Here is a 7318-nt window from a genome sequence, read left to right as displayed (position 1 = left end):
TACAAGCTGTCACCCTACTTCTATTTTCTTTTACAGCAAAAGTCCTCAATATGGTTGTTCATGCTCACTGTCTCCAATGTCTCTCCTTCGCTTCACTCTAGAAGTCTCTCTAGTCAGGTCTTTCTCTAGGCTCCACCAAGACTTCCCTAGTCAAGGTTCTCAAACACCTTCACAGTCCTGGATCCCATGGTTAATACTCAGTTCTCACTTGACTTTAACTGTCAGCAGCATTTGATACAGTGACTTCCTCTTCTCCATGGCTTTCTTCCTTGGATTCCAGGACACCTACTCTGTTCATTTTCTCCTCTACTTCGCCTCCATTGCTAGTTTCATCTTTTCTCTCTGACCTGTTAGATTGGAGGCACTCAGAGCTGCATTTTGGAACCTCTTCTCTTCTCTACCTGTGTCACTTTCCTGGTGATGTCCTCCTGTCTCGTGACCATAAGTACCATCTGTATGCTAATGATTCCCAAATTTAAACCTTTAGGCTAGACAGTTCTTCTCCAGACTCACATATCCAAGTGCCTACCTTACATCTCCATGTGATGCCTAACAAATATCTCAAACTTAAGGTATTTCGAACGGAATTTCTAGCCTTTCCTAAATGCTGCTTTTCCCACAGTTCTTCCCATCTCAGCTGATGACAGCGTCAGCCTTTCAGTTGCTCAGGCTAAAAACCTGGGCGTCATCCCAGATTTATCTTTTTCTCACTCTCTCGCTCTCGTATCCAATCTGTCAGGAGAGCCTTTGTCTGTGTCCAACTAAAGAAGGCGCATCATTTCTGCACACAAAGGCTCTGTCTGCTTGGTTGCACAGAGAGGGATCCTTGAGAGGTTTGTCAGTGCAGAAGCCAGGAATGAGAGCAAGCAGCAGGACTACTTCCACTTAGAAAGAGAAAGCAATGCAATGATGAGTTTGTTCACTTGCCCAAAGTCAAGTGCAACTTAATGGCTCTATCCATAGCCTCCAGACGTTCTAAGCCCTGCTGCTTCTCCTTGTCTTCAAACAAGCAATTTGATGCTGTGGTAGATTGTAAAAATGGCCACAAATTGTCCCTCCCTGCATCCGTGCCCTTGCAATGTGACAGCGAAGAAGTCTATTTCTCCATCCCTTGAATCTGGGTTGAACTCATGACTTGCTTTGATCAATGGTATGCAGCAGAAATGATCTGCGTCAGTCTGAGCCTACTTCTCAAGAGGACTTGTAGCTTTTGTGCTCTCCCTCTCTGTTTCTTTTTCTTGCTATACCAGCCTGGGCTAGCCACCTGCAAATGAGATGCCATATGGAAGACAACCAAGGTGCCCCAGTCAACAACCAGCCCACTGCCAGACCTGTAAATGAGGCCAACAGGGATAAGCCACCCTGCAGAGGACCCACCAACCGGCCTCAGAACCAGCAGCTCATCACAGATGTAGGAGTGATTGTAGCAGAGAACACAGAAGAATCACCCAGCTGAGCCAAACCAAATTACTGATGCACACAATTGTGAGCTAAATAAAGAACTGGGATTAGATGACACTACATTTTGAGATAATTTTTTATGCAGCAGAAACTTCACTGATAACAGATAGCCATCTTTAATTTATTTCTCTTTAATTTACTTAATTAGATTAAAGTTTTTTCAATGCAATAGGGAGTATGTGAATTATCTTGTTTCATAATTTGAACTTGAAGTCTTTTGCCTTTTTCAATATTGTAACTCCCATCTCTCACAGATGGAGACAGGTTTTGTTGTTTCACTGCATGACTCTTAGGAACTGCATCTAGTTATAAAAAGGCTTGTATTTTTAAGAACCCAAAGCAACAGAACTACAAAAACAAACTCTTAAACTTTCCAAGCCCTTGATTAGACATTGTGACGGCTGGTTTCTTGAAGTCTATTAATCTATATCAGCTCCCAACGAGGAGAAAACTCAAAGCCACAAGAAAGAAGCAATAGATTTTAGCCCGTAGGGCCAAACCTCCTCACTGTCCAAATATGTTACCTTAGAAATGGTTAAGTAGGTTAAAATTAAAGGCAATTCTCTCTCATTTATCTAAAGAGAATTTATTCTAAACATTTTCAGTGCTCTATTGGACAATAATGAAAAAGGACGCTTTTAGGTCATTATTCCTTATGCTGGGATGTGAAGGTTGGACACATCTTTCCATCAAGTAGCAATAATGATGTCCATGAATGCATCAGTTATTTTACGAAATTTGCTATAAACTGGGAAATCAGAAGTACGTTTCCAAAATGGCATGGGCAAAAGTCGTTATGAATGCAAGAAAATGTTTTGGGAACAGGATTCTTTCATGGAAAAGACACAAAAAACAAAAAACAGCTGTTTTTAAACATTTGACGTGCAGAAAAACGAATTCCACCCTCACCATTGTTTTACAAAGTGCTAGAGTTTACTGAGGGGTTCTTTTCATTGTAAATGCTTCTGCCCCTATTTATAAAATCGTAATATCTGCTTATAAAATCTGCTTTTAATTTTCATCAAACCTGGAGGCAAAAATGAAAAATACGTCACCCTTTTCTTTTGAACTTTAAAATGATTTATTTTGGCCAGTGTATAGAGTATTTCCACATAGACATTAATCTTCTCATCATAAAACAACATGAAATGAAATGTATTTTGAAATGCCAAACAATAAACCAGTTTCACAAGAAACACATGAGATATTCATGCAAATCTATTTCATATTAACATGGAGACACCAATAACTGTGTGTGTGTGTGTATCATCTTTTAATAAATATCCCAGAGACTTCCATTGAAAAACACGCTTTCATGCTGTCATTGAGCAAGGGAAGCAGGCAAAATCTTACAACAAATTAGGGATAGAGTCAATGAAACCATTCAGCGTAAACTGTCAGATTAGCAAACCAATTTATGAGGTGCTCGTTCTTCTTCATTTTTGTTCTTTAGGTAAATGTTCTTCTAATCCTGATTTTGAGTTGTCTTATTCTCTTGAGTGTATGAGTTGTGACGAATGACTTATTACTAAATTCAACACCCAGCGAATTCAATGGCTTTATAAGCTCCTCCTGGGAGTAAGATGACTTCAACAAACAGCAATGGGAATAGTTTATGTGACACATCTGAGTGGAAATAAAATAAAAATTATTCTCAGTCTATAAATGTTTATGTCCTTTTGGCTAATGGCTGCTTGCCAAAAGCCTATGGTCAGTATATGTAAAAGACTACTTATTCAAAGTAAGGAGCGCCCATTGTGGCCCTAACTGTTAATTTCTCACAACTTAGAGGAGTTAAAATAAGCAGATGATGGAATGTTTGTAACAGATTCTGTGTCATGACCTAATGAGCAAGCAGAACATTTTCTCTAATAAACGTTTTCCCCCAAATTCATCACTGAGAGTGACACCTTTCCCTTTTTGGGAGAAAGCCCCATAAGCATACGTCAAAGGCCTCCTCTTACTATGACCAATGCATGCTCCAGATCTGTGGGAATCTGCTGGGGGTGATGGAACCTTCTATCTGAAGGCTTTGGAAAACAAGGCAACTTTAGGCAGTAGACTTTTGAAAAAGTGAAGTGCCAGGGGGTCAGTACTGCTGGTAAAATTACTCATTTGGGGAGATTTTTCACTAAAAGTTTCCTCTGGGCTCCTGGGACCCCCACAGCCGCTAAAGGGCTTCCGTTTTGGCGGGCAGACAGGGAGCGCAGGAACCACTGACCCAACACTCCATTTTGGTTTGTCTATATTTTCTCTTGTTTTAGTCTATTTTTGGTAGTCAGCCACAAGATCATATAAACATCTATGAAGTCATCCATTACTGCAAGCCCAAGAATGAAGTTTGCAGTTGTATTCATTTCAGAAAACAGTTATTGTGTGCCTGTGGTGTGAAAGGCTTCGTCCCAGGTCTTGAATGTAAAGCGTGGGTTTGCATTCTGTGCTCAGAGCCCAAGTGCTCTTTGAGACAGTGTGCGCTTGCACAGACACTGTGCAATGAGGCGCCCGGGCACTGAAGTCAAAGCACCCCCAGCTTATGATTCACAAAATCAATATATTCAGTTAAAAAAACCCCAATTTGAGGATGCAAGTTACAATTTAGGGACAATTTTACTGAAATTTATACAAACTCGATATTCCAGACATGATGACATGAAAAGTACACGAGTGTGGGGACTGTTGTGGACTCATTCTCTGGGTTCAGTCTGTCGAGTTGCTCCAGTTTAGAGCGAGGAGCTTTCTAAAGCTAAGCAGAGGTGTAGAGGTCATCTCTGAGCTGATTGAGACAGTGATCAGCTAGTTTGGTCTTCTGCTTTCTTCTGCATATTTTGATCATCACTGTAAATAGACGTTAACTAAGGAAATAAGAGAGTCTTCCAGTTTAACATTGATTTATGACTCTAGCATTCTTCTTTCAGAACTTTGAGAAGGTCAAAGATTTCTTAAGTCTTAGTTTATCTGGAGGAAAAACATGGATTTCCTTCGTATGGAGACCCACCGGTATTATAAAACAGAGCAATTACAGTCCCACCACAACCTATTCTAATTTGTAGATGCTTGACGAAAGACCAGCCTATACACGAAAACTTGCCTAAAGACCAGCCCATACGCAGAAACTGGCGGTGGAGGGATGGGAGCAGGAATGGAGTGGCAGATTCCAGCCCTTCTCTGCGTTCATGGGGGCAACAATCCTTGTTTCTCAATTCCAAGCACTGCCAAGGTTATTGACCTTGAGCAACGTCTTCTAGGCTGTGCTCAGGGCTTCTTTAAGTAGAGTGACCAACTGTCATGGTTGGCCCAGAACCATCGGCGTTTTCCGAAAATTGCGCATTCCAGGAATCCCCCAACTCCGGGAAAACCAGGATGTTCATCCTACCCGAACTCTAAGAGAAATACTGAGCACAAGATAGTTCTGGAGTCAAGGAATCTTAGAAACTGCTTCCTATTGTTTCCACCTTTTAGAGATATAAAAGGCATAATAACATACTAAGGCATTTAGTAAGTTCTTCAGTAAAGACATCTGTTAAAACCTACTGTTTCCCAAACTTATTTGTCTGTGGAAGCCTTGGGTAACATCTCTTTAACACTGTTGAACCCAACTTGGAAAATACTCTTATGGTTACAGTGATAGTATGATTTATAATAAGAAATATGTTTCTTATATATATTTGGTTTTTGTCCACTCTTCCTGGCATACAGCTCCCCAAACCCTTGGAATTTCCTGAGTGATAAGAAAAATGAGAGCATCATTTGTCATAACATTTGGTCTCTTATCCTCAGCTCCTGAAATTGCGTCAGAGATATAAAGGTGCAATGGGTGTCTTGTTATTCGTAATTAGCCCCTTTCCACCACAACTGGGTTTATGTTAATGAGGTGAGTTTTGGAAAGCATCTAAGGATGATGCTATCTTTTGGTAGATAGTGTTAGAATTGAGTTGAACTGTAGGACACTCAGCTGGAGTCGGAGAATTGCTTGGTGGTGTGGGGAAACATCCCTCAAATGCACACATGGAAATTGGGAACAGAATTTCTAGTTACCCTTTTTTATCTTGTGCAGTAATAAATATATTGGACAACGTTTTCTAGTAAGCAAGTTTCAGCTTTCTGGAAGCATCTACTGACCTTTCCTAATTAACTAAAAGAGTGGGAGGGAAATGTGTTTCTGATATCCAAAGGTGAAACCAAGAATAGTATCAAGGTGTTACAAGCAGTGGTTGGGGGTCTCTAGAATCTTATACGGCTTGAGTAGGCTTCTGTGCTCTGACCTAGGAAATTTTCCATTGCAAAACTATTAGCTCCTTGAGGAACAAAAACTGGTACCCCAGGGGTCTGACATAGGGATGGGTGCACCGAAATATTTTTACAGAACTGAACCAACCTTCACTTACACTCTTGCTTCCAAGGGAGTAATGGATTTTGAATTACAAACATTTATAACACACTTTGTTTAAAAATTAGAGACTACCTGTATGTATATTTGAAGGTTGCCTGTGATAAAAAGATTTTAAGAGTCTGGATTTTATAGTTTAACACATCTCTTTAAATTCCCCACCAAAATAGTTCTATTTGTGGTGAGTTTCAATCTTCTGAGAAGTGCATGCACAATCTGTTAGAATTTCAGGATGTCAGAATATTGTACGTGCTCAAAAAATGGCAGCCAGTGTTACCTTATTAGTTGGACCACGTACCTAAGGGATCATCTACCTAGATGAATAAATTGAGGCCCAAGAAGATAAAGTTGTTTATGCCAGAAAACGTCAGGATAGAGGGTGGAACCTACTTCACCTGAATCTTAACTTGATGAATTCTCATCATACTTCATCTTGATATTCTTCAGAATATTTCTTCCCCTGAGAAAATCAAAGGTGAGGATTCAATTCCAAGTTCATATGAGTTTGCACAAGCTCTCCCCCTCTTCAATACCTAGCAAATGGCATTATATTTTCTATAAACCAATGTTGCAGCATCAGATCAGATTTCCTGAAGTTTTCCTCTTTCAGGAGCCACGTCATTTGTGGCTCCTGGAACTCTGTGATGGAGAGTAAATGAAGGACGTTTGTTAGGGAGTGTTTTTGAGGTTGACTCCTGCAACAAAGAGAGGAAGGAAGCAGGATTAAGTGAGGTAAGTTGAGCTGTGATGCAGTTCTGACAAAGGCTCCAGCCAATCCCACTAGGAGCTCTGAAACCAAGATGGCCCTTCAGAGTTGACCCATTTGGGGCCTTTATATCTCCTATAAGTCAGTCACTAGATGTGGCATCCCGGGCAGAGGATGTGACCTTGAGTGGAGAAATTCCTTCAGCTGTCGCGATCCCCATGGAAGACAATACACTGAGGGTTTTGGGCCTGCAACACTGTTAGCAGCTGGAGAGTAAGCCTTCATTCGTGAGGGGGGTCTGTGCCAACCGTTGCAGGGCCCACCACGTGACTCATCCCATCTTTCCAGGAGTCTCTCTTCCTTCTAGGCAGAAGATTATTACATTAAACTGTTCTCCACTAACTTCTGTAATGCATCAAAGAACACAGACCCAACCCAATTCAGAAGTTGCTGCAGAGCAGATTCCTTTCTGAAATGAATCCTGGACAGATAATAATAGTCCTTTTAATGTCAGCTGCTGGACGCCAATTCTGTTTATTTTGATAGTGACTGGTGATAAAAGAAAAGACTGCATTAAAAGGAAAGGAAGACAATTATTAATTGATTGTTTTATTATTTTGTATATTTCCACACAATCATGTTTTGCACACCACTTTTTTTTTTTAAGTATTGCATGATATAAGTACAAATTCCTGCTCCTGCTTTTGAAAGAGTCCTTGGAGCCCTTAACCTCAGAGGCAGCAAGGAATATTGGCTAGTGGCAG

At 40.6% G+C, this 7318-nt stretch overlaps 1 long non-coding RNA gene across 1 annotated transcript in view; it reads right to left on the bottom strand.

Annotated features, from left to right (window-relative positions):
- Positions 1-2518: 2518 nt before the first annotated feature.
- LOC138919855 (uncharacterized) overlaps positions 2519-7318 on the bottom strand; it is a 49917-nt gene continuing 45117 nt past the window's right edge. The window contains exon 2 of the long non-coding RNA XR_011430405.1: positions 2519-7122. This is a non-coding gene — a long non-coding RNA (uncharacterized lncRNA). The remainder of the gene's footprint in view (positions 7123-7318) is intronic.

The sequence above is a fragment of the Equus caballus genome, chromosome 21 (assembly GCF_041296265.1).
Source record: "Equus caballus isolate H_3958 breed thoroughbred chromosome 21, TB-T2T, whole genome shotgun sequence".
Lineage (NCBI taxonomy): Eukaryota > Metazoa > Chordata > Mammalia > Perissodactyla > Equidae > Equus > Equus caballus.
Note: the sequence above shows the minus strand (reverse complement) of the source record. Positions and strands in the feature narration are given on the sequence as shown.